A 26,203-nucleotide genomic window follows, 5' to 3' on the forward strand; every position below is an offset into this window, starting at 1 on the left:
CTATCCCCACAGGGTTTATAATCTTAATTGTGTATCTAAGGCAATGGGACTTACCCAAGGTCACAAGAGTAGGATTCTGAACCATGGTTTCCCTAGGTTACAGCCTGCTGCGCTAACCACTAGGCTACTCCTCCACTTCTCTAAACCTATCCTATATGGGAAACTCATTCCCATACATTTCTGCCACTTTGTTCTAATTTATCAATGATTTCAAAATACAGAAGATACTCCATGTCCATGATGCCAACAGCATGCCCCTTGAAGCTCAGGTAAAGAGGAATTAAACAGTCAGATCTCAACTAGACTGCATCAGGGCATATCCAGTGCTTCCAGCAGTTCAACAGGTTTCAGTTGACTTAAATTCAGAAGGTGGCTGGCTTCACCTTATCTTTTTATTGGAACCACTGTTTTATTCTGCTGGGATTAGGGCAACATCAAGACATTAAGAAGACAGATCTAATTTTATAGAATAACTGGCTGGTTATTATGAAATAAATGTTGTCCTGTCAAGGCCAAGTTTCTCTCACAACATCCTGATGTGTTTTCCTCTGCACGGAGTTTTCTCTTCGTGTGCCGATTGTCAGAAACACTATTTTGAAAATGTAATACATAATTAATCACCCAGCAAGCTATCGGCTCAGTTAGTCTGTCTGCTAGTTTTCAAAAATGAATGAACCAAATTTATAAATATGCAAGGTAAGCCTAATTAGTCTAGCATTCAAAAATGCAATATCCGATTTTTAGAACCTAATGTGATAAAGAAAGAATCTGATTTTTAAAAGTATTAGGGGAACAGTTTTGGTTTTTTATTAGTTCTCATTTGAGTAGGTAATCATTTTAATTTACTTGCATAAACACAGGACATTGTGCTCCATTAGCGGATAATGACCCTCATTAAACAGAGTAAAAACTTAGTGCACAGGAGCAAAGGAAGAAGTTCCAGCTGCAAAAAAAAAGTTGAAATTACGCAACAATAGGATGGGAAAAATTCACTAAATGGAAATGTAACATTCATAAATTGTGTCTAGGCAACATCCTAACACAACCATGGCCATCTACACTGAAATGTTTTGGCATGGATGTACGATATCACAATACAGTGATATACACCTTTCATGTCCCTAGTTATACTGACTTCTTTCCAACTTAAAAAGTTTGAAGGTTTGAAGTTCATGCATCATTACAATCTTTCAAGTATGTAATGTATCATATCTCCCTTGCACCTCCTCTCTTCCAAGGTATACATATTTAGATCCTTCATTCTCTTCTCATAAGTCTTCCAATACTGACCTCTCACTATTTTAGTTGCACTTCTCTGAACCACCTCCATTGTGTCTCAATTCCTTTTTGAGATACGGACTCCAGAACTGAACACTGTACTCCAGGAGAGGCCTCACCAATGACCTGTACAAGAGCATTATCACCTCCTTTTTTTTTTTTTTTACTGGTTATTCTTCTCTTTATGCAGCCCAGCATTTTTCTGGCTTTAGCTAAAGCCTTGTTACATTGCTTTGCTATCTTCTGATTGCCAGACACTATCACCCCAAGATCCCTCTTTTGATCCATGCACATCAGTCTTTCACCCCCCATCATATACAGCTCTTTTGAATTGCCACATCCCAGACGCATGACTGCACTTTTTGTCATTGAATCCCATCTGCCAAATCTTCAACCACTTTCAGGCTTTCTTAAATCACTTTTCTCTCTACTCCTTCAGGTGTGTCCACTCTTGCAATTTTAGTATCATCTGCCAATAGACAAACTTTACCTTCTATCCTTTCCACAAAGTCATTCACAAAGATATTGAACAAAGTCGGTCCCAATACCAAACCATGTGGCACTCCACGTAATTCAATTTTCTCTTCAAAGTAGTTCCATTTACTATTTCCCACTGTCTCATGTCAGTCAACCAGTTTGTAATCTACTCCACCACCTTGGTGCTGCTGTCTTCCAAGCTTCTCATTTTATTCACAAGCCTCATATGTGGGACTATTTCAAAAGCCTTGCTGAAATCCAAATAAATTACACAGAGCGCTCTTCCTTGATTCAATTCTCTAGTCAACCAGTCAAAAAAATCAATCAGATTTATCTGACAGAACTTTTCCTTGGTGAAGTCGTGCTGCCTTGGATCTAACAAATTATTGGATTGCAGATAGTTTATTTACTATTCTTTCTTTCAGCAGAGTCTCCATTAATTTTTCCACCATCGAGGTGAGGCTAACTGGCCTGTAGTTTCCATCTTCCTCTCTGCTACTTCTCTTGTAAAATGGGACCAGAATTGCTGCTCTCCAAACTCCCAGCACCTCTCCTGTTTTCAGGAATCTATTGAACAGGTCTTTCAGCAGACCTGCCAGTACATCTCTGAGCACTCTTAGAATCCTGGGTGTACCTCATCCAGCACTATGGCCTTGCCCACTTTCAGTCTTTCTAGCTCTTCCCATACTTTATTTTCTATAAAATGAGTTGTACATTGCTTTGTTTACATTTTTAATTAATTGTGATTAATCAAGTATTAATAAACATAAACTTAAACAAACTCCATTACCATGGCTGGTCTAAAACCAAATGGTGAGTTGCAAGTGGCAGCAACATCAGTGATGAAAGTCAGCATGGAGCCTGTGAGCCAGCTCAAGTTTACAGGCCCTGCGGCAGCTCAGATCCCTCCTCATATGCCTTTACATATGTTACTATGTCTGTTGAGTAGGGCTATTCTGAAAATTGCTAATAGGTCTATACCAAGATTTTTAGGTGTAACATGAAACCCAGAATCATCGAGGTCCAGCTTGGCTAATTAGCCAGATAAACATAACAGGCTAACTAGCAGGGTATATTCAGTGGTGCAAATGTGATGCTAAATAGTCTCAGCTACCCTAAAGTTAACCGGTTATGTCTTATCAGCTAACTTTAGGACAACTCTATGAGCCGATCAAAGTTAGCCTCATTGGTTAAGCGACTAATTCCGAATATCGGAGTTAGCCACATAACTTATATGGAAAGCCCCATCTTGCCCAGCTAACTATAGCTGGGTAAGTCATGTAGACAGATAACTATTACGTTATCTATCTAAATGGCTTTTGAATAATGGCCTCATTGTTACTAAATTATATCCCACTCTATAACAAAGGAAGCATTAACCTTCTTATTTTATTATGTACAGCTTGGTTTCTCAGCTGAGGAATGCTGCAGAATAAAAGCCTAATTTTCAAACATATCCACAGTACAGTACAGTACAGTGTAAACGTGGATGCACAGACATTAATGCTAGCATTTTATAAATTGGGCAGTAGAAACTGCCAAGCTTATAAAATACCACCTATTTCAATACAAAAGTATACATGCATGTTTCAATGTGAGTGTTGCGTCCGTTGGTCGCAGACGGCTGCGACCGCTCTGTCTCAACTCTCTTTTACCTTTCTCCTCCTCCTTTGGGAAGATAGCAGCCTCCGCTGCTGTTTGTTGAACCCCTTGGTGTCTCCAAGTCAGCATGGGCATCCCCGTCTGCCATGCTTCTTCTTGAGGCCTCTTAGAGTGCGTGTGCGCGCGCTGCCCAAGTTCTTAAACATGTCATGGCGGGAACCTCGGGGACAGCCCCACCACATGACATCAGTACCTCCTGGTATTTAAACCTCCGCTCCGCTCCAATACATCGAGTTAGCAAGGACTTCGGTTTTGCTACTCTCACCACTTCTAAGCTGCTTGCTTGGATTTCTCACTACACTCCGGGGTATTTCACTACCTACTGAAGCTCTGGGTACCCGTTCCTCAAGGACCCCTCGCTTCTACTCACACTCCGGGGTTGTTCAGCCTAACCTTCAGGACACCTGCTCCTCGAGGGTTTTGTCTGCTTTATTCCAGGTACCCTCGGTGCTCCTAGGTACTCGCTCTTTGAGGGCCTATCCTGCTCTGGGTATCCTGCACCTCGGACCACAGGTCCTTCTCTTCACTTTGCTACCGAAGGAAGCTATCATCGCTGCTATCCTGTGATCACTACCACGCTCCAAGCTCTAATCGCTCCACCCTTCAGGTTCACGGCCTAGCCCGAGCTGCGGAACACTACCAGACCTTCGCTACATCTGGGCGAGATCATCAACTACATTACTACTATCTGGAGCCTTACTGTGATATCGCTGGACTACAGCACTGTCCGTGTTGTGTTCTTGCTATGGAATTAGCAATCTGTTACGTTCTTGCTAAGGAGTAGCAATCTGCATGCTCTCCTCCAAAGGGGAGGAGCTAGCAATCTGCTGTCACTCACTCCGCTAGGAAGGCGGAGTTGGCAAGCTGTTCTGATGTGCTCCTGAAAAGGGAAGGAGTAATAATATGACATGACTTGCTCCTCCAGAGGGGAGGAGTTAGCTATCTGTAATTCTATTAGTAAACTGCTGTTTCCAGGGAATCTGTTCTGGGACCAGTGCTTTTTAATATATTTATAAATGATCTGGAAAAGGGAACAATGAGTGAAGTGATCAGATATGCAGATGACAAATTATTCCAAGTTTTTAAATCACAAATGGATTGTGAGAAATTGCAGGTGTTCCTTCCAAGACTGGGAGTCTGAGCATTCATATTGTAGGTAAAATTTAATGTGTGCACGTGCAGACAGATGCAATAGGAAAATGTAATCCAAACTGTAGCTACAAGATGTTTCAGTCCACATTAGAAATCACCACCCAAGAAAATGATTTAGACAATATGTTGAAAATCCTCTGCTAAGTGTGTAACATTGGTTGAAAAAATAAACAGAATGTTCGGAATTATTAGGAAAGGAATGAAGAATAAAAAGAGAATATTATAATGCCTCCTTATCACTCCATGATGTGGCCACATCTAAAGTACTGTATGCAATTCTGGTTGCAACATCTTAAAAAATATAAAGTAAAACTAGAGAAGATACAGAGAAGGGTGACCTAAATGATAAAGGGGATGAAACAGCGCTCCTATGAGGAAAAGCTAAAGACATTAGGGCTCTTCAGCTTGGAAAAAAAAACATTGAGAGGAGATATGAGAGAGGTCTATAAAGTCATGAGTGGCATGGAAATCAATGATTTACTCTTTCAAAAACTAAAGAAACTAGCGGACAGTCTTTGAGCTTACTAATTATCACATTTAAAACTAAAAGGATAAAATATTTTTTCACTCAGTTACATCATTAAGCTTTGGAATTCATTGCCAGAGGATGTGGAAAAGAAAATTAGCATAGCTAGGTTTAAAAAAAAGTGTGGGCAAATTCCTGGAGGAAACGTTCATAAATTATTAACCAGGAAGACTTAGGATAACCACTGCTTATCCCTGGGCATAAGCTGAATGGTAACTATCTACTATTTGAGATCCTGTCTAGTACAGTATTTGTGACTTGGACTGGCCACTCTTGGAAACAAGATACTGAGCTTTATGGTCCCTTGGTCTGACCCAGTATGACAGTTCTTGTGTTCTCATTTTCTTATGCAAACAAAAGAAATACATTTTTGAATGACTCATAGATGCTTCTTCTACCATGCAAACGTTTTAAGATGGGATTTCTGATCTATCCTCTTCGTGTGAAATGTAATGCTTTGCCAGGTTCCTTCTTGCATTGCCTTTGAAAATGTCAAAGCATTAAGGATTTCTGGAAGCTGGTTTAGCAAAATGCAATACTAATTTGTAAAAAGGCTTCTTTCTTTTTTGGTTATACTTTATGGGCCGGATTTTCAAAAGGTTACGCATGCCGGGCCTATTTTTAAAAGGCTCGGTGATGTGCGTAAAGCCCCGGGACGCGTTTAAGTCCCAGGGCTTGCAAAAAGGGGCAGGGAGGGGGATGGACCGTGATCAGAGGCTCCTGGTACAGCAGCCATTTGCCGCTGTGCCGGGGATCGTGTGCTGGCAGTTGGCCGGTGCACGCAAACTTACTTCAGCCCCAGGGCTGAAGTAAGTTTTAGAACTAAAGAAAAACAAAGATAAAGGTAGGGGGGGAAGGGTGAGGGGAGGGAAGGGAAGGGAAGGTGGGGTGGGAGATAGGGAATGGGGGAAGGCAGCAGGCTCGGGGCGGGCTCGGCGTGCACATGGTGCACAATTGTGCACCCCCTTGCATGCACGCTGACCCCCGATTTTACACCATGTGCACACCTGCACGCGCATGTTATAAAATTGCATATCCATGTGTGTGCACCAGGTAGTGTGCACACATGGATGCACTCGCGTAAGTTTGAAAATCTACCCCTGTTTGTTAGGTGATTTTTTCTGAAGCTACAAAAGAAGAAGCTGCTGATGAGGTGAAATGTCCAGTGTTTGCATTACAAGGGAAAAGTGCAATGATTTACAGTCCGGATTTACTGAGGATATTTTCTAGGGCTGTGTCTATGTGAAAAGAACTTGGTGATAAAGGTGAGCCACTTGACATAGTGTATCTGGATTTCCAGAAAGCATTTGACAAAGTCCCCCATGAGACTTCTCAGAAATTAGAAAGTCATGAGATAGGTGGCAGTGTCCTGTTATGGATTGCCAACTGAAAGTAGAGATAAATGGTAAATTTTCCAAATGGAAAAAAAGGTGAATAGTCAAATGCCCCAAGGATCTGTTCTGGGACTGATACTTTTTAAAATATTTATAAATGATCTGGAAGGGAAAATGATGAGTGAGTGGATCAAATTTGCCAATGAGAAAATTATTCAAAGTTGTCAAATCACAAGAGGATTGTGAGAAATTGCAAGAGAATATTGCAAGAGAATATTGCAAAACTGGGAGACTGGGCATGCAAATAGCAACTGAAATTATTATAGACAAGTGCAAAATGATGCACTTAGGGAAGAGTAACCCAAATTATAGCTACACTCGACATCAGGAATCACCACTCAGGAAAACGATCTAGGTGTCATTGTTTAAAATATGTTTAAATCTTCTGCTCAGTGTGCAACAGCAGCCAAGAAAGCAAATAGAATACTATTTGCTTTCTTGAATCATTATTGTTGTCTATTTTATATTTAATATTTAATGATGTACGTTCTTTTGTTCAAAACTCTGTTTAATGTAACGCCTTACCCGCGACAGTTTTGTTCTATGGAAACCGACCTGATTTGATATTTATATCGAGAATGTCGGTATATAAAAACCCTAAATAAATAAATAAATAAATAAATAACTAGAGATTATTAGAAAAGGAATGGGGAATAAAACAGAAAATAATATAATGTCTCTGTATCGCTCCATGGTGCAACCTCATGTATTGTGTTCAGTTCTGGTCACCACATCTTAAGAAAGATATAGCAGAATTAGAAAAGGTACAGAGAAGGGTGATGAAGATGACAAAGGGGATGGAACAATTCTCCTATGAAGAAAGGCTAAAGAAATTAGGGGTCTTCAGCTTTGAAAAGAGATGGCTGAGGGGAGATATGATAGAGGTCTATAAAATAATGAGTGGAATTGAATGAGTAAACGTTAATCAGTTGTTTACTCTTTCAAAAAGTGTTAAGACCAGGGGCACACAATGAAGTTACTGGATAATACATTTAAAACTAATAAGAGAAAATATTTTTTTACTCAGTGCATAATTAAGCTCTGGAATTTGTTGCCAGAGGATGTGGTGAAAGCTATTAGTATAGCTGCATGTAAAAAAGGTTTGGACAAGTTACTGGAGGAGAAGTCCATTAACAATTATTAAGGTAGAGCTGCAGAAATCCACTGCTTATTCTTGGGATAAGCAGCTTGAAATCTATCTACTCCCTTGGGATCCTGCCAGGGACTTGTGACCTGGCTTGGCCACTGTTGGAAACAGGATACTTGGCTTGATGGGCACTTAGTCTGACCGAGTATGGCATGCCTATTAAAAAAAATAAAAAAGAATCAGGCCTTAATGGATGAAAAGTCAAACTGCTAAACCATCACTGTGGCAAAAGTGAATGCTGAATACAACAGAAATGAACAAAACTGCACTATATTTAAAAGACTGAAAATAATTAGATGACTTTTTAGTAGCCTGCATGGCTTTCCTGAATGGCAACCAAGGATATGAAACAACTGATTTGGGACATTGGCAAATAATCCACTTAGAATTTAACTACAACTTCACTAGTTCCAACCAACTTAATGAATGACAAGCATGTAATCTCTTTGCAGAGAATGTGATATGCCACACTATGTAATTTAAGTTAGAATCTAGTTAAGCATGATACTTAGGGCAACCTTCAAAAATGTAGTGTCACCTAAGTTGCTTTTAATTAAAATTATAGTGTATGACTAAAGTATACATGGTTTGTAAATATGCAGTCCATGGAGGTTGTTGCACAGAAGAATTTCACTGATTGGAAGTATTAATTATATTAATTCATCAACAATATAATTAATTGAAATTAAAAATTAGGAAATATTACATTTCCCATAAAGAAATCAAACTGATATTGCTCGTGTGCAAGACTTATCTCATAAGAGGTGAAAAATATAAATTTAAACATGAAGTAAAAGAGCTCATCATGGGTTTTACATATTTTGGAATTGGTTACTCACTATTCCAAACCTGTGCTTAAAAAAAGTTGCATTTCAAATAAGTCCCTGCCCCAGAGAGGGATTGCAGACTAAAGGGGTTATTTTATAAGCGTTTATCATATGCGTTAGGGCCTTATTACATGTGATAAGGCCCTAACGCACACAATAATCCCCTATCGCACGTGAAAAGGGTCTTTTCGTGTGCTTGATTAAGGATACTGTTTTCTGAATGAGATGTATGTGTGTGTGGGGGGGGGTAGGTAAAGTTGCCACTTCTGCCTTCCACCTTGCCATTTCTCTTCCCATTCTCCTCAGATGTTTAGGATCCTGACAATCTGCCAAATGCTTTATACTAGGCTGCAGTACTCCAGGTCTACTACCCACATTCCCCTCCACCTCCTTGCACACAAACACACACATGCGCACACTTGCCATTTACTGCCTTCATACATCCAAACATGCACTGACCTCCCCTCATGCCAAGCCAGGTCCAGCCCTTGCCTACAGTGCCAGACAAAAGGACCCTGATCCCCAGACTCCACATCTGCCACATTCCTAGCACATTGTCTAGTACACAGAAGGTATGAAGCTTATCTAGCAAGAGTGGGGAAAGTTGTAAGCCTAAAAATGTAGGGTTGTAGCTGCCTTCATATTCTCCCATTGCCTCTCTCTCTTTCACTTTTTGTTCTTTCTCCTCTTCTCTCCTCCTGCACATTCTCTCATGTCTCCTCTTTTTCCTTCTTTTCTGTCTGTCATTCGCTCTTTTCGTCACTTCTGTCTCCTTCTCCAGCAGCAGCCAAGATTCCTCCTTTTTATCTTTAATTTTCTTTTTCTTCATCTTTACTTGGACTTATGAATTGCTTAGAACTATATAGGTAGATTTAAAAGGTTGCACCCAATTTTATAACTTGCAATTTTATAACTTTTTGCAAGCCCAGGGACTTACACGCATCCCAGGGCTTTATGCACGTCACTGGGTCTTTTAAAAATAGGCCCGGTACGCGTAAACCCTCTGCATTTACGTGCGTAAGCTTTTGAAAATCCACCCCATAGCACTAAGCCATGTACAGCATTCACAATAAAAAGAAAAAAAAAATCAAACAATATGATACAAACATAAATTATGATTCCACACCAGGCAAAACTTCATAACTCATTTATAATAAAATATCTCAGTACATCTTTAAAATTATTTTAAAAAGTGGCCAAATTAGATAGCAGATGATGATAAAGTGCCAGACATATATCCACCATAATTATAAATGTCTACAAATAAGCCAACCTACATGCCTCTGGCATGTATTTTTTACTGCATGTACAATCAGTGCTTAATTGGTCGGCCCCTGTCACATGGTAGGAGCAATGGATGGCCCACGCGGGCCAATGGCACTGGTATCTCCTGTCACATGATAAGGGCAAAGAGCCACCAGCACCATTTTGATTTCTGGCAGCCGACGGCCCGAGAGCGGGAGATCTCTCCCGGGACCCTGCTGGACCACCAGGAACTTTCGGCAAGTTTTTTTGGGGGGGTCAGGCAAGTCTTGGGGGCTTGAGACGGTGGGGGTTTGAAATGAATTAAATTTGAAGGGCTGGGGTGGATTTGGGATTTTTTTTTGGGGGGGGCAGCCAAAAATAATCGGCCTGAACCACGGGAAAATGAAATTTCCCGTGGCGGGCCGATAACGAAGTCCGAACTAAAGGTTTCGGCCGAATCACATCTCTAGTCATTAATTATCTTGTGTGCTAAACTTGTTTTGCATGCATTATAACTATTAACAACCTTTAGTGAATTGGTCCCTAAGTATTAATTCAGCCTTATTAATGGGCAATGATTGAGGTTGTTCAGAAAATTGCCACTTCTGCACAGTTAAACCCTTGTTTTAAAGAGTTCTGTTACCTGTATTAAAAAGACGTAAGCTACGTTTTATTGCTGGCTGGTAGATGTACATTTTCATGGGTAAAAAAAAATCAACTTTCTTTGACAGCATGGCACAGAAAGGTGTGAAAAGTTTTTGTTAATGAGAAATTGACAGACCTCAGAATCAACAGGCTTAAATGACTTTTTGCAAGCTGACATGTATTGAATTTTCTGAGCATTGTCAACCTGGAACTAATCATTCTTACTTACAGTCTTTTGACCTTGTAATCTAAATTAGTTTTTGAGCCCTGTCATTGTTACAAGCTTCAACAAATTATTGGTTAGTTTTCAGTGTTTACCCTCAGATCACAGTATATAATGTGATTTAAAAAAAACAACCCACGACTATACAATAAGTTCTATTTGAAATTTATATCAATAACACAAATGTGAAACAGATTAATTTTCTCTATACAGTTGTACTATTGACATTGCATATACATATTTACTTAACTACAAGAGAATCAATGTTATCCTTTAGACACTTATCTAACCCTATCTATCCATCTAATTATGGGGGTCTATTATTAAGGTGTGCTACAAATAGGATGCTCATTCATTTAAAATAAATGGCCCATCCATTTGCCCCCGAAAATGTATAAACAAGTCCCACGAATGAAACATCTGTCATTTGTTTCATTTGTTTACATTTCCCCATTGAAAATCATTGGCTACACTAAAATCAGAGAATCTGAGGCGGGACAGGTCATGTGGGAGTTTCCATAGCAACCAGCCCTGATGCCTATCAGTCATGTGAGAGATCAAAGGAGAACCGGGATCTGTTGTCAAGGAAACCAGACTGACAAAGCAAGGGAACATATCAGAGGGAAGCATTTTTCTAAATCAGCAAATCACTGACCTTTCCATCCTTCTTATTGTATTCCCTGACTGTTTCAGCTTGCAGTTGGATTCTCTCACACTTGGAGGATACTAGGGATGTGCATTTGTTTAGGACAAATTAGGAAATTTCAACAAAATTGCCTAATTCATCCTGGTTCAGGGACCCCAAAACCCAAACGAATTTTTCCCAAAATTTCGGGAAAAATTTGTTTTCAGGTTAGTGCGCACTAATGGGAGTTAGTGCGCGCTAAATCCCCGTTAGCACACACAAACCTGAAATTCAGGTTCCCCCTGAATTTGAAAGGCCCGAACCACAGGAAATATGATATTTACTGTGGCGGGCCAAAAACAAAGCCTGAACTGAAAGGTTTGGGCTTTGCACATCCTGCTTTGCTGTTGTGTTTGAATTCTATGTTTACTACAGTCTTCTGTATCAACAGAGCTTTGGTTCAAGATTAGAGACATTCCATCTGTACTAATCCTGTTAGCTGGTAGCTGCTGTTACACTGTGTTAGAGGTGTGCATTCGTTTGCAATGTATTGGTAATCCACAATGTATAGGGCCATATTCGTTGTATTTGTGGGGAAGCAAAATGTATCGCGATTCCCCACGAATACAACAAATCTTCACCGAATTATTCGGCCATCTAAAGGAGCAAATTTAAGCAAAACCCCCACCCTCCTGACCACCCCAAGATTTACCAAAACTCCCTGGTGGTCCAGTGTGGGGTCTGGGAGCCATCTCCTTCATTCATGCCGTCGGCTGCTGGTATTCAAAATGGCGCCAATAGCCTTTGCCCTTACTATGTCACTGGGGCTACCGGTGCCATTGGTCAGTCCCTGTGACATGGTAGGAGCAATGGATGGCCAAAGAACTGTTTCTGTTCAAATTACCTTTTAGGTCATTGGCCTTATTACTAGTATATGTTGCTTGTTATGTAATCAACAATATGCTTTACTAGCACTATGTTAAACTATTACTCTCTTAATTGTCCTGAATTCTTCACCCTGTTTTTTGTAACTTTCTTCTACTTAATTGGTTATCCCTGGTTTTGCTGTAAACCGGTACGATAAGATATGTGTCTTGAGCATCGGTATATTAAAAGAGTTTAAATAAATAAATAAATACTGGCAGCCGACGGCCCGAGTGCAGGAGGTCGCTCCCAGACCCCCGCTGGACCACCAGGGACTTTTGGCAAGTCTTGTGGGGGTCAGGAGCGTCCCCCAAGACTTGCCAAATGTCCTTGGTGGTCCAGCGAGGGTCCGGGAGCGATCTCCTGCACTCGGGCTGTCGGCTGCCAGTAATCAAAATGACGACGATAGCCTTTGCCCTTACTATGTCACAGGGGCTACCGGTGCCATTGGTCAGCCCCTGTCACATGGGAGGAGCACAAGATGGTGCCAGCCGTCTATTGCACCTACCATGTGACAGGGGCCTACCAATGGCAATGGTAGCCCCTGTGACAAAGTAAGGTCAGCTATCGGCACCATTTTGAATACCGGCAGCCGACGGCGTGAGTGCAGGAGATGGCTCCCGGACCCCCCGCTGCTCCAATGCCTTTTTTTCTCATTTTGTTTCTTTTATTACTCTTCTGAATAGCCTCTTTCTTTCGCTGATTTATTAACAATGTATTAAGCCAAGTTTTTGTATCTTTTTTCCTTGCAATATTTGTTTCACTATCTGGCTTAAACAGCATTTCCTATTTGTTTCATACTTTGTATGTATCTGAAAAGTTAATAAAAAAAAAAAAAGAAAGGTCATCCTCTATTTGTACAAACATTGTCATAAACATGTGCAGGCACTTCTGGTGAAAGCAATGGGGAGCAGTGTGCATCTCACAAGTGATTTATGGACATCCAAAAATGCCTCACATTCCTTCCTCTTTCTGATGGCACACTGGTGGGACGTGGCCAAGGTAGGGGCAGGAAGCAACTCCACAGGGACCAGAGCAACAGGACGCAGGTGGGCTTTGCTGCACTCTCAGCTGGCAGATAGTTTTCATACATCTACCAATATTTTAGCAGTGATTCAAGAAATGCTGGAAGGCTGGCAGCAGGATCAGAGAGCCAGAAGTCTCAATGCAGATTTCTTTATCACTGACAATAGCTCTAATATGGTCAAGGCACTATCTGACGGTGAATATCAGGATGTATGATGCTTTGCTCCAACCCTGCACCTAGCAGTGAAGGAGGCCCTGAGGTTAGGGTCCAGGGATCCAGAGTATGTGTAACTGCACAGCTTACTAGAAAAGTGTAGAAAAATATCTTGACATTTCCACTGATTGCAGGCAAGAGAGTTCAGTGGAATCAGGTCTCAGTGGTGGTGCTTGCCAAATGCCACCACTGAGGTTTAACTCCTAACTTCCCCTGCCTGCTTCACCCCAAACAGATATTGAGGTAAAGCAGGAGGGGGAGGTGAGAGGAATCTGGCATCCTCTGACTCTTCTACTGAAAACCAACACTTAAAAATAACTTATACGTTATCATCCTGGCTTTCTCCAACCCTAACCACTGAGGCCTGTCACTTGCAGCTACAGCATAGAATTTTCAAACCCTAACAACAGAAGTCTGCACCTATAGGTATGGCATGCAATGTTCCAAAACTTGTCAATGAGGCCTCTCACTTGCAGTTACAGCATGCCATGTTTGAAACATTACCAATGAGGCCTGTTATTTACAGCTACGACATTCCATGTTCCACGCCTTATTTATTTATTTATTTATTTAGGTGTTTTATATACAGTCATTCCAAATAAGATCACAATGGCTTACAAAGTTATCATTCAGTTTCTGGGTAACATTCCCATTTTAGGTCAACATTCATGTTCTTGGGTTTAATAAAACAGTTAATATATAGTTGAGGTCATATTCATACATCATCTAGTTTTGTGCATTATCTAGTTTCTTACAATTATAAATACTAATTCTAGGTCAACATAATATTATCAAGTATGCGTTAATTAAGGTTCTATTTCATTTCATTGTCCTCTGTGCCATGTTCATGTTCTAGACTATTACACTTAATATCATTTGTTTCTTTTTACTTAATTTACTAATATTGTTTAGAGGTCTGATAGTGATATTGTTGGTTTATTGGCTTTTATGTTAGTTTATAAGCTTTTCTAAAGAGCCATGTTTTTAGTTCGTTTGAAACTCTTTCTATCTGTTATCAGTTGTAGTGGTTCTGGGAGAGAGTTCCATAATATAGGGCCTACTGTGGAAAACATGCACTCTCTTATTTGTGTTAAATGTATATTCTGTGTTGTAGGCATTACCAATGAGCTCTGATATTTACAGGCATGACATGCCATGTTCAACCATTAACACTGAGGCCTGTCACTTACAGATATGGCATGTCAGGTTCCAACCATTACCAATGAGGACTATCACATCTATTGCTTGCCAGCTTCCATACATTAACACTAAGCCGAAAAACAATTTTTTACTAAAAAAAAAAATGCCGATCCACGGGAAAATGAGATTTTCCCGTGGCCACACAAACCCGAAAGCGCAAACGATCGGGCACCTGATGCACATCCCTAGTATCTGCCATGCCACTCTGCTTTAATACTGTGCCCTTTATCCTACACCTTCACATCCTGTGCCACTCAGCCTTGCTGCCATGCGCTGATTTTACACCTTATCTTCTTTCTGCCTGTATATTCCTGGCATATTCCAGGTATTACACTTTGAGGACTTCTTTCCAATCTGGGGTGCTGCTGTGTACCTCTCCAGTGATTTTGAATCCTTTATCTTGATACCACTCTTTCTGATTCTTGGTCCCTTTATCTGTACCTTGGGATTTTTTCTGCCACATTTTCTGCTTCATTCCCTCTTCATGTTGCCTTAGGGTCCTGATGTAACTTTTGGTATCACGTTGCCTCTCATAATGCCATCAACTGTTCATGATGAACAGCCATCCTCTTTCTAAACTTTGAGGTGTTCTTCTTCCTCTTACTGCTTTTTTCTTCACTTACATTGCATTAGAGAACTCCTTCCAATCCTGTAAGCCTTGTACCTCTTTGTGTAGTCTTTGGTTACTTTATGCCACTTTTCTGATGCCACTTTGCCATTTTCTAAAGTACCATGCAGCTCTTTCCCTCTTTTGATGATTTCTTCTCCAAAGTTTCATTACAATCGATATAAAATTCACTATTCTAGATCCTATTATAAACTGTAATAATTCTCCCATATGTTTTAAAGGAAAACAAATGGAATTAATGAAACGAATAAATGGAAAAAAAAATTGTATTGGAAACTAATGAAATGAATATGGGTCCCAATGAATTGAAAGAACAAACTGAAACAAATTATTACATCCCTACTAACAAATGAATATTCATTAAATACCTGTGTTGGTGTCTAGTATGCATTAAATTAGCATTAATACCAAGTAATGAATGCTAATGTATAAAAAGAAGTTCATCAATATTAAATGGGTTAAATGAAATCACATTAAGCCACAAGATTTACTAAACTATAAAGTTAACTAAGCCTCACAAGTTATAGGTGATGCACTTGGGGGTGGACCCTTATCCTGGGGCAGAGATGGAAAGTCTCCTGAATGGGAACAGGAGGTAGCTGCCCCCAGGAGGTAGAGCACTGGAGGAGACAGAGACTGGGAAGAGCTTTACCACTGCAAGCCCGAGGTCTCCCCAGAAGGAGCCCGTAGGGACCCGGGCTGCTTCGACTTAGGTGAGCCTCACAGGGTCCCCTAAGAGAATGAAAGTCTGGCATGCCCATGGAGACAGGGGGAGTGTGATCAGGTTCAAAGGTGGCTGCTGGTTGGAACAAGGAGAACCAGAACAGAGTTGGTGATGACAAGGCGAGGAACACAGCCAGAATCTGGAGCGAAGTCAGGCAGGCAAAGGTCAAGATTCAGAGGTCAGTCCGAGGAATGGTCAGCGAAGCAGGGGTCAGGTACTGGAGGTCAGATGAGGTCAAAGGCAGGATGAGGTCTTGAGGCAGGTGGCAGGCAGGAAGGCAGGTCAGGAGCAAGCTGAGGTCTTTGAGGCAGGCGGCAGGCAGGCAGGTCAGGAACAGGCTGTGGTCTTTAAGGCAGGTGGCAGGCAGGCATGTCAGGAACAGGATGTGGTCTTTGAGGCAGGCGGCTGGCAGTCAGGTCAAGAACAAGCTGAGGTCAGTACCAGTAAGACAGTCCAAGGGTACTACCTGGGTAAACAGACAGACGAACACAAGAACAAGCAGGACACGGAACTAGGATGCAGGAACAGGTCAGGAACATAACTGGAACAGAAGGATCCTGTAACAAGACTAGGAACAAGCAGGAACAGGTAGAAGCACAGAAGCAATCTTAAAACAAACCGACCTGATTGCCAAGGCAAGGAAGTAGAGACAGGAACTAACTTATAACGAGGGATCAATCATGGCGCACTGCAGAGCTAGGACCCACCCTTGGCCCTACATGAGTCCGGGCAGTTCAAGCATGCACTTGTATGGGCGTGGCTAACATGGCCGAGGTCACCGAGCCTCGGCGTGAGGCCTGGCACATAGTGGAAAGCCCGGCGACCACTGCCACGGGACGCCGGGGCCTGGCAAGACTGGCTAATACCACAAGGGAGGTTGTCCCGGGACCTGCTTTGGGACCATGAAGGTGAGCAGGCCCACGCGTGGGACGGCACCCCTCTTTCTAGGACTCCCCCTACGCAGCTGTGGTTTCTCAGGGTACAATCTATGGAAGGTCCTCAGGAGATCCTTATCAAGGATGTTTTGGGAGGATTCTCACAAATTCTCCTAGGCCCCATGGCCCTCCCAGGCTAAGAGGTATTTCCACTTGCCTTGGCGTCGCCGGACGTTGAGGTCCTCTCTTACCTGGAGAGAAGTATCAGGTTCTGCAGAGATATGCAGAGCAGGAGGGTCTTTGTGTGAGGGCCAGGAGATGACCAATGGCTTCTACAGGTACACGTGAAATGTATTGTGGATACCCAATGAACGAGGTAGCTGGAGTTGATATGCGACAGCTCCCACTCTTCGGATCACAGGAAATGATCCAATGTATTTTGGAGCCAGACAGCGAGAGGGAATTCTCAGTCGAATGTGTTGAGCACTCAGCCACACTTTCTGGATAGGTTGAAAGAGTGGAGCGGGTCGTCTATGAAGATCGGAAGTGCGCTTAACGCGTTCAGCAGCTCGTGACAGTTGCTCTTTTACCCAGGTCCACACTTGGTGAATGGTTTGGGCCAAAGATTAAGCCGCTGGGGACAGAACCATCAGAGGAACAGGAAGAGGCAGTCGGGGCTGCCATCCAAAGACTGCTACAAACGGGGATGTGTCAGTTGCTGCTGTGACATGCATATTGTACGACAGATCAGCCCAGGGGAGAAGGTCCAACTAATTGTTTTGCTGATCATTTACATAGGAGCATAGGAATGTCTTCAAGGTCCGATTGCTCCTTTTGGCCTATCCATTGGCCTGGGGATGGTAGACCGACATACAGCTCATGCAAATGTCGAACTTTCGACACAAGGAATGCCAATACTTGGCGGCAAACTGTGGTCCCCGATCCGATACAGTCTTCTTGGGGGAGGCTGTGCAGGCATAAGATGTTCTTCAGAAAGAGTTTTGCCAGTTCCGGGCTGAAGAATGACCTGGCAAGGGAATAAAATGCCCCATTTTCGAGAAGCGGTCGATGACAACCCAAATCACCATGTAATAAAGTCTGTCAAAATACTGGACCATGGCTTGGTAGGTGCTGGGAGAGGCTGGAGCAAGCCCCAAGGCTTCCCTGTTTGTGACTTTTGCTGGGCGCAAATGTGACATGAGTCCACATAGTTTCATGAATCTTGCACCATTGTAGGCCACCAATAGTGCCTTTGCAGCATTTCCAGTGTCCTGGCACGATCAGGGTGGCCTGCTAGTTTAGAGTCGTGGGCCCACTTTGACACATTCACGTAGCCAGCGGGTAACGACGGTCTTCCCCGCTGGTAGTCGCAGCAAGGGAGATACAAGCAGAGTCGATAATGAACCTAGGAACTTCCGGGATGTCCTCAGGCTCGAATGATCTGGACAGCACATCAACGTGCAAGTTCTTGGAACCAGGATGAAAGCACAGGTTGAAGTCAAACCTTTCGAAGAATAAGTCCCACCAAGCCTGATGGGGGTTCAACAGTTGAGCCTCTTTAAGATATTCGAGGTTCTTGTGATCAGTGAAGATGGTAAACTTATGTTGTGCCTCTTCTAACCAAGGGCACCACTCTTGAAGCGCTAGTTTGACCACAAGGAGTTTGCGGTCACCCACGGTGTAACGCTGTTCCATGGGGGAAAACTTATGAGAGTAGAATGAGCAGGGAGTTAGCTTGCCAGTGGAGGAGTGTTGACTCAGCACTGCTCTGGTGCAATTGCTGAGGCGTTGACCTCTACAACAAAGGGACATTTGGGATCCAGATGAAAGAGGCAAGGGCCGGAGCTGAAGGTTTCTTTAATCCTCTGGAAGGCAGCAATTGCTTTGGGTTTCCAAACTCGGGTGATGACCCCTTTCCTAATCATAGCAGTGAGTGGGGCAACTTTGGAAGAGTAATTTGCAATGAAACTCCGGTAATAATTGGTGAAGTCTAGAAAGCATTGCAATGCTCGAAGGCCTACTAGCTGAGGCCAGTCACGGATTCCCTGAAGTTTTTCTGGGTCCATTGAGAATCCACAATCAGAGATGATGTATCCCAAAAAGGGTAAGCAATTCAGCTCAAACAGACATTTTTCCAGTTTTGTATACAAATGGTTCTCTCTCAGACGTTGGAGGACGATGCAGACATGTTCACGGTAGGAACAAGTAGGACACAGAACTAGGATGCAGGAACAGGTCAGGAACAGAACTGGAACAGAAGGATCCTGGAACAAGACTAGGAACAAGCAGGAACAGGTACAAGCGCAGTGGCAATCTTAGAACAAACCGACCAGATTGCCAAGGCAAGGAAGTAGTGATGGGAACTTCCTTATAACGAGGGTTCAATCAGGGTGCGCTGCGGAGGTAGGACGGGCCCTTGGCCCTACATGAGTCCGGCAGTCCACGTGCGCGTATGGGCATGGCTACATGGCCGAGGATGCTGAGCCTCGGCGTGAGGCCTGGCATGTAGTGGAAGGCCCGGCAACCACTGCTCCGGCATGCCAGGGCCTGGCAGGACTGGCTCCTACCGCGAGGGAAGTTGTCCTGGGACCTAGTATGGAACCATGAAGGTGAGCAGGCCCGCTCACGGGACGGCCACGGGAGGGGAGCTTAACAATAGGGTGTAGTTAACTTTTCTGAGCCAACTTGGCAGGCTAACACCCCTGCAGATATCTAGATTCTCCATCCCCCCATTTTTGAAACAAGTATCTTCCTTGTCCTTATCCCCCACCCCCTCTTTAGTGAACCATGTGGCTGCTACCGTCCAAGTGACAACTCCTTGGAGACCATCTGCAAAACTTTCAAAGGGCTGGAAGCCCTCAAACCCCTGTAACACCACTCTCTCCAATGATAGCCATAGGCTCTTTGAGGCAGGAATGATCCCAGCTCATTCCTGTCTCACTCTATCTATTGATCATAATGCATCAATTAACTTGATGCTCTCATTTGCTCTGGGTTACAGTAATGTACATTGCACAACTCTCCCTCTCTGTTCGATTTAATTTCCTGAATAGATGTGAGCAATTCTATATATTCATTTTATGTACAGTAGTGACTTTGAGCAAGGAAATTGAATGGCATATTTTATGTTGATACTTATGGTTTGGTGGGAAGAGTCATGATGGGTACTTGGCCTATCAGTGTTATGCTAGGATATGTGTATCTGATTGGCTTATTCATATACATAGAGTTGAGACTATGAATTAATGGTTTCATTGTGTGGACATTAGTTGGATTGAAGCAGTTACTGCCATAAAACTTGTTTTACAGTTGTATTGCTTTACTGCCTAAAAACAACATGACAGCCACCAGCCCTGAGGTCATCTCCATTTTTAAAGAGAACCTGGTGAGACAGGAGTAACTATGGATCATTCCTGCCCCTTTCATCCTTTGAGCATTCACTATGGAAGTATCCCCACCAAAACTGTTTTCAGGACTTAAAAGATATATGCACTGTGTAAATCCATGTACATAGCTCCTAAGAATGCTGTATTTAGATCCATAGGCTACTGATAAAAGGCAGGATTTAAAGGACTTAAACCACTATAGAAAGCTCCTAACAACTTTGTATGCATGACTATAGGCCATATGATAGCCTCACCACTTTCTTTATATAACCTAAGTAACTTTTATATTAGTCGAGTAACCATAGTAACCTCTTCATCTAACAACATCCTTCCCTCCAGTGTATTATATTTATTTACTAGTCTTGTAACTATAGCAGCTGCTGTATCTATGATAACCTACTGCTGTCTGGTATTTTAAGCAAATTGTACTGCCTGCAATACACCTTGAATTCTATGGCTGGAAAGGCATGATGAAATGGAGGAGGTGTAAACAAGTAGTAGTGAGAGGCAGGTCTGACTGCGAGAAGGTTTTATACATTTTTCCTCTAATAGAATGTACCATTTTCTAATAGAGTGCATTATTTGGTAAAAACAAAAAAAACAATTCAGATTTTTCAGACTAATGAACCAAAGCAAAATGGGTATTTTCAGTTCAGTTTGCACATTTGTTTCAAATGAATGCACATCCTTAACCCATACTTTAAAACCACATGTGACTAAAGGTTTCAAAATGGAAATAATTACGCCAAATGACTGGTTGGAATGTGAATATATTTCTATATTATATCTATCTAAATAATAGAAGTGACTAAAGCAGTATAAAAAGAAAGCTTTTTTTCTGATATATATGCAGAATATAGGAAGGTACAATGATAGTGAAGAAATAGTGCTGACCTGATAGTTTACAGTATTAGAATTTTCATTATTGAAATCTATCAAATTTTAAGAAGATTTTAAAGTCCCTGTCTTCATGTCTTAAAATAAAAAGGCATTTTTGAATAATGTTTTCTCCAGTGGGATTTGTTATAAGTTTGAAATGCACTTCATTTCAGCTTTAATCCTCATTTTGCTTTTCCTCAAATGTGTTTGAAATGTGATTGAGGTGAAATGTGCAAAAAGGAAGAAATGTTTTCTGTATTTCTGCATCATTTCATGTTGATTATACATATATTTGAGCATGGAATAGAAATGTATTCTATATATTTTGACGAAAAATGAAATTTGCACTGAACAACATTCTTAAACTTAGCAAATAAAGACATTGCTGTGTATTATTCAGTAGTTAGCAACACTTAATTAGCAATATTCAGCTGCTGATTTCATCAGATCTGAATGCATAGGCTCATCCTCAACCAGTTACAGTAAATACTATTGTTCCCTAATTGGTGATACAGTTAAAGCAGAGGTTTCTGGCACACCTTGATGTATCAAGAATTTTCTTGCCTAAGGGAAATCCCTTTATGAACTGGGCTGTCACTGGCAATGTATTGCTGCTGCTTTTTATGACCATCTCGTAGACTCACCAGCATCCCCAGCTCTCACTTTCATCTCTTTGACATTATTCTCCACTTATTCTTCTATACCCATCTCTGTTGAAAGCCTTTTCTTTATAGTTTTTTTTTTTGTTTGTTTAAGATTCAGCTCACACGTCAGTATTACCTACCTACAGTACTGCAACAGTTGTTTTTTACTTTGGTGGATGGGGTGCTTTTATGGTGGCGGTGGTAAGGAGGGGAGTGGTGTTATTTTGTTTGAGAGATATTGTTTGAGAGATATTTTAACTTGACTTGTTACAGCATACCAAAAGAATCAAAATCTTCTCTTTTATTCTCAATAGATGCCTCCTGTTTTTGCTACTTGAGAGTGTGAGGGAATGTGATTGACAGAAGCTGCTGATGGATGCCAGTTCTCACTTTGTCTGACCTTTACCATCTCTTCTTCATGTACAAGTGGTAGGTCACAGCTTGACATGACAGTGATACTAGCTTTTCATGATTGTTTTTTAGTTTAACATTGATATCTATTTGGCAATTTACAAGCTTCTGGCTGTACGCTGAATCTGTAATCACTGAGTGTAGAAGGGATGGCAATGTTTATTGTACATAGGGGAAAGATGCATTTTAAATATCTGTCAGAATCATCTGTTTTTTCCAGTACATTATGTAGTTTATAGACAATTCCTTCGACTTGAAAAAATAGAAGCAACTCTATAACTAAGATTATTGTATACTGTATTTAACAAATGCAATTCCATAGAAATACAGACATTCCATTTTTGCAAAATAATTTGGTTCTAATCAGTGAATAAATATTATTGCTTTGACCAGAATCAAGAACCTTTTGATTGAGAGCAGGGTGATAGAAATACATGGCGAAAATAGACATCCAGTGGTGCAACTAGGTCTGGTTATAGGGATATCCATAATGAATATAGACAAGATATATTTATATGTACTGCCACTACTGTATTAAAATATCTCAGTCATATTCATTTTGGACATCCCCAAAAAGATATTTTTATAGCACTTGACTGGAGTTGTCTACCCTTAGTTTAGAGCTCCACACTTCGTTGAAACAGATATTTTCCTGCTGAAATAGTAGCTCTGTTGTTTCCTATATGGCAGCTATGTTTTGCCACTAGAGGGGAATTCATCAACTATTCCTTCCACTTTAGCAAATGTTAAACTCTCAAACACACAAGTGATGATATTTCTCCTGTTTAGCTAAACTAATTTATTCCTACAAGAAGGAGTGATACTGAACTCATTGAAATGTGCCTCCATTAAACTTTCAAACTAAACTTTTCGAATTCTGATTAATTTGGAAATTACCGGCCTATTTCTTCTCTACATTGTATAGCCAAAGTTATGGAGAAAGCTGTATTTCTTCAACTCTTGGATCATTTAGAGACAAATAATATCCTATACCCAAAGCAATTTGGGTTCAGAAAAAATCACAGCACTGAAACCTTATTAATCTCAATATCTGACATTATTTAGCATTGCTTCAGTATAGGACAATCTTATATTTTGGTTCTCATAGACTTATCTTTAGCTTTTGACACCATTGACTATGATTTTATACTTAAAAATACTAATATAAATTGGAATATCTGGATTACCTTCAATTGTTTTAAATCCTTCTTTGATAATAGAACCTTCTAGGTAAAAACAAGACACCAATCATCCACACATAGGTCCGTGAACACTAGGGTTGGGAACGGGGTAAAATTTTGGTTTTCATTTTGTTTTGGGGGGATTTTTCCCCACAAATTTCATTTTATGTAACATTTATTTTGTTTCTTTAGTTTAAAAACAGAAAAAATATATATATTAAAAAAAAAAACAAACCCAAAAATGGAAAAAAAAAAGAAATGTGGCCTTCCAGGACTTCCAGGACTTCCTATGCCCCCACCCATCCCTCCCATCCAGAAAAATGTTGGGACCAGGATCCTCTACATCCCCCACTTACCTGGTCCTGGGGGGGTGGTGTCCTCAGATGAGCCCTAGGCTCCGGTCTAAATTGAGGCCTTGTGTAGGACCTAGATCAAAGTTGCAGTGACCTACTGCGGCCTAGGCCTATGCAATGCTGAGGCTTTGGACTATACCCAGTTCAAAGCCTTAGCCTTGCAAAGGCCTAGGCCGTGGTAGGTCACCACAATCTTGACCTAGGCCCTACGCAAAGCCCAGACTTGGAGGCCAGTTCCCAATTCCGGGGCTCAGCCTGGACCCATACACAATGTGGGGGCCCAGACTGAGGGCCTGGTCCCATTGCCTGGAGCCACTGGTGGAACCTAACCTGCCAGAGACTGAAGAAGACCGCAGGCTGTCAGTGGAGCTCAACCCACCGACGGCTGAAAATGAGAAGTCCGGTCCCTTTTATTTGTCTGTGTGTGCATGCTCCCAAAACAACTTTACCCATAGGCATGCACAGCTTTCACTCCCCCCTCCCCACCCCAGCACTGAACAACATTCTCAAACTTAGCAAATAAAGACATTGCTGTGTATTTTTCAGTAGTTAACAACACTTAATTAGCAATATTCAGCTGCTGATTTCATCAGATCTCAATGTATAGGCTCATCCTCAACCAGTTACAGTAAATACTATTGTTCCCTAAGTGGTGATACAGTTAAAGCAGAGGCCCAATGATAACAGGAAGCCTGAAGGGTCATGGTAGAGCTCATCCCTCCATGGCCCGATGACAACAGAAGGCCATATGTGTATGTGTGTGAGCTTGTATGTGTGTATGTCTGAGTGAGTGAGAGCCTGTGTGTGTCTGTGAGAGAGCCTATGTGTGTGTGTGTGTGTGTGTATGTGTGTGTGTGTTTGTGTGCCTCTGAGAACCTGTGTGTCTCATATAAGCTCTCATAGGCATGCACACACACACACACACATAATGTATCTGTGAGAGGAGAGGGAACCTGTGTATGTGAGAGAGAGGAAGTGTATGTGAGAGCATATGCATGTATAACAGAGAGGGAGTGTGTTAGAAAATGAATATGTTATTATGTAGGGATGTGAATCGTGTGCCCGATCGTTTTAACAATCGGGTTCGGCTGGAGGGAGAACAAAATCTGATCGGTAGAGATGTGAATCGGAATCGATTCACATCGAGATGTGAATCGGAATCCGATTCCGATTCACATCGCTAATTTTTTTTTTAGTGAGGCCCGAGCAGATAAAAAAAAACCCACCCCGACCCTTTAAAATTGACCCCTTAGCTTCCCCCACCCTCCCGAACCCCCCAAAACCTTTTACATGTACCTGGTGGTCTAGCGGGGGGGGAGGGGGGGAAGGTCCGGAAGCCATCCCCTGCACTCATAACCTCCATGCCGGTATCAAATGGCGCCGATAGCCTCTGACCTACAATGTCACAGGGGCTACCGGTGCCATTGGTCAGCCCCTGTCACATGGCAATCGGTGCCATCTTGTGCTCCTACCATGTGACAGGGGCTGACCAATGGCACCGGTAGCCCCTGTGACATAGTAAGGGCAAAGGCTATCGGCGCCATTTTGCTTACTGGCAGCCGACGGCCCGAGAGAAGGAGATCGCTCCCGGACCCCCGCTGGACCTCCAGGGACATTTTACAAGTCTTGGGGGACCCTCCTGACCCCCACAAGACTTGCCAAAAGTCCAGCGGGGGTCCGGGAGTGACCTCCTGCACTCCGGCTGTCGGATGCCAGTACTCAAAATGGCGCCGATCGCCTTTGCCCTCACTATCTCACAGGAGCCGACCGTCGGTCCCTGTGATATAGTGAGGGCAAAGGCAATCGGCGCCATTTTGAAACCAGTCCAGCACCAAGGGTATGAGTGCAGGGGATGGATCCCGGACCCCCCGCTAGACCACCAGGTACATGTAAAAGGTTTTGGGAGGTGGGGGAAGCAAAAGGGTCATTTGTAAAGGGTCGGGGTGGGTTTTTTTTATCGGGCCATCGGCGCCATTTTTTTAATGGCAGCTGACGGCCCGAGAGCGGGAGATCGCTCCTGGAACTCCCAGTAGATCACCAGGTATTTCTAAAAGGTTTTGGGGGGGTTCGGGAGGGTGGGGGAAGGTAAGGGATTAGTTTTAAAGGGTCGGGGTGGGTTTAGGAGGAGTTTTGGTGTGCCGGTTTTCCCCCCCACCCCCCAAAATAACTCCTGTTAGTGGACACTAACCCCATTAACAATTTTTAACCTTAAATCGGGGGAATTTCTATTGTTTCGCGCACTCTAACGATTTTTGACGATTTAAAAAATATCTGACGATTTTTTTAAATCGTCAAAAAACAATTCACATTTCTATTATTGTGTGTGTGTGTGAGAGAGAGAGAGAGATGATAAATTTTATGTAGTCCTACCTCACATAATCCATGACAATGTCAAGATCTCAGGTATGAAGAGCAGGAGATTTTTTAAATACTTATTAGTTTTAATTGTCGGGTGTAATATGATACTTCTCTTTTGAAATATTTAATTTGGGGGGGGAATAAAACATTTTTTAATTACTGGACTTTTTATTCATCAGTTTGAAATATTTTATGGCAT

General features: G+C 42.0%; 1 protein-coding gene across 1 annotated transcript in view; it reads left to right on the forward strand.

Annotated features, from left to right (window-relative positions):
- SNTG1 (syntrophin gamma 1) overlaps positions 1 to 26,203 on the forward strand; it is a 2,212,578-nt gene that overhangs the window by 836,170 nt on the left and 1,350,205 nt on the right. Inside the window, exon 4 of the mRNA XM_029591258.1 lies at positions 22,016 to 22,130. The gene's annotated coding sequence lies outside the window, so the exon portion shown is untranslated. The remainder of the gene's footprint in view (positions 1 to 22,015; positions 22,131 to 26,203) is intronic.

Source organism: Rhinatrema bivittatum, chromosome 2 (assembly GCF_901001135.1).
Source record: "Rhinatrema bivittatum chromosome 2, aRhiBiv1.1, whole genome shotgun sequence".
Classification (NCBI taxonomy): Eukaryota; Metazoa; Chordata; class Amphibia; order Gymnophiona; family Rhinatrematidae; genus Rhinatrema; species Rhinatrema bivittatum.